This window comes from Capra hircus, chromosome 12 (assembly GCF_001704415.2).
Source record: "Capra hircus breed San Clemente chromosome 12, ASM170441v1, whole genome shotgun sequence".
NCBI classification, from domain to species: domain Eukaryota; kingdom Metazoa; phylum Chordata; class Mammalia; order Artiodactyla; family Bovidae; genus Capra; species Capra hircus.
Genome location: NC_030819.1, coordinates 752,540 through 754,773, shown reverse-complemented (window position 1 = coordinate 754,773; position 2,234 = coordinate 752,540).

Genomic DNA, 2,234 nt, shown 5'->3' with positions numbered 1-2,234 from the left:
ACATCAGAAACACTGTATTCCAATTCGCCCAGTTTCCCCAGAATGCCTTTCACGTACCCTTTCAATCCAGGAACCCTTGAGGATAGTGTTATGGCTGTTCGAGCATCTCTCATTTCCTTTAGTCTCGAGCCGCTTTCCCCCTCCCCTCACGACGTGGACACCACAGTCCAGCCGAGCTGTCTTGAGCGGTGTCCATGGCCTGGGCTGTGCGCTGGTTTCCTCAGGATTCAGTTCAGGCTGACTGTTTCGGCAGGTGGACCGCACAGGAGATCTGTGTCCCTCCTGTCTCTTGCATTGGCTAGCTCTAATCCCTCGGCTGAGATGACGACCAGGCTTGCTCAGCGTAAGTTGCCAGGCCCTTTCTAAAAATGATAAGAAATCTGTGGGATGAGATGCTGAAGCTGTGTGAACATCCAGCCCCCAACAACCACCCGCCCATGATTTTTGTTGTCCTCAACTGTGGTTGCAGATACTCTAATTCTGCTGTCCCTCCTACATTTATAACTGACTTTCTTCTGTAAGTTCAGTTGAGTTCAGTTGCTGAGTTGTGTCCAACTCTTTGCGACCCCATGAGCTGCAGCACGCCAGGCCTTCCTGTCCTTCACCAACTCCTGGAGTCCACTCAAACCCATGTCCATTGAGTCAGTGATGCCACCCAGCCATCTCATCCTCTGTCGTCCCCTTCTCCTCCTGCCCTCAATCTTTCCCAGCATCACGGTCTTTTCAAATAAGTCAGCTCTATGCATCAGGTGGCCAGAGTATTGGAGTTTCAGCTTCAATATCAGTCCTTCCAATGAACACCCAGGACTGATCTCCTTTAGGATGGACTGGTTGGATCTCCTTGCAGTCCAAGGGGCTCTCAAGAGTCTTCTGCAACACCACAGTTCAAAAGCATCAATTCTTCATGCTCAGCTTTCTTTATAGTCCATCCATACATGACCACTGGAGAAACCATAGTTTTGACTAGATGACCTTTGTCGGCAAGGTAATGTCTCTGCTTTTTAACATGCAGTCTAGGTTGGTCATAACTTTCCTTCCAAGAAGTAAGCGTCTTTTAATTTCATGGCTGCACTCACCATCTACAGTGATTCTGGAGCCCAGAAAAAGAAAGCCACTGTTTTCATTGTTTTCCCACCTATTTGCCATGAAGTGATGGGACCAGATGCCATGATCTTAGTTTTCTGAATGTTGAGTTTTAAGCCAACTTTTTCACTCTCCTTTCACTTTCATCAAGAGGCTCTTTAGTTCTTCTTCATGTTCTGCCATAAGGGTAGTGTCATCTGCATATCTGAGGTTATTGATATTTCTCCCCGCAATCTTGATTCCAGCTTGTGCTTCTTCCAGTCCAGCGTTTCTCATGATGTACTCTGCATGGAAGTTAAATAAGCAGGGTGACAATATACAGCCTTGACACACTCCTTTTCCTATTTGGAACCAGTCTGTTGTTCCCTGTCCAGTTCTAACTGTTGCTTCCAGACCTGCATATGGATTTCTCAAGAGGCAGGTCAGGTGGTCTGGTAATCCCATCTGTTTCAGAATTTTCCACAGTTTATTGTGATCCACACAGTGAAAGGCTTTGGCATAGTCAATAAAGCAGAAATAGATGTTTTTCTGGAACTCTCTCGCTTTTTCGATGATCCATCAGATGTTGGCAGTTTGATCTCTGGTTCCTCTGCCTTTTCTAAAACTGAACATCTGGAAGTTCACGGTTCACATATTGCTTTAGCCTGGTTTGGAGAATTTTGAGCATTACTTTAGTAGTTTGTGAGATGAGTGCAATTGTGCAGTAGTTTGAGCATTCTTTGGCATTGCCTTTCTTTGGGATTGGAATGAAAACTGACCTTTTCCAGTCCTGTGGCCACTGCTGAGTTTTCCAAATTTGCTGGCAAATTGAGTGCAACACTTTCACAGCATCATCTTTTAGGATTTGAAATAGCTCCACTGGAATGCCATCACCTCCACTAGCTTTGTTCGTAGTGATACTTCCTATGGCCCACTTGACTTCACATTCCAGGATGTCTGGCTCTAGGTGAGTGATCACATCATCGTGATTATCTTGGTCATGAAGATCTTTTTTGTGCAGTTCTGTGTATTCTTGCCATTTCTTCTTAATATCTTCTGCTTCTGTTAGGTCCGGACCATTTCTGTCCTTTATGAAGCCCATCTTTGCATGAAATGTTCCCTTGGTATCTTTAATTTTCTTGAAGAGATCTCTAGTCTTTCCCATTCTGTTG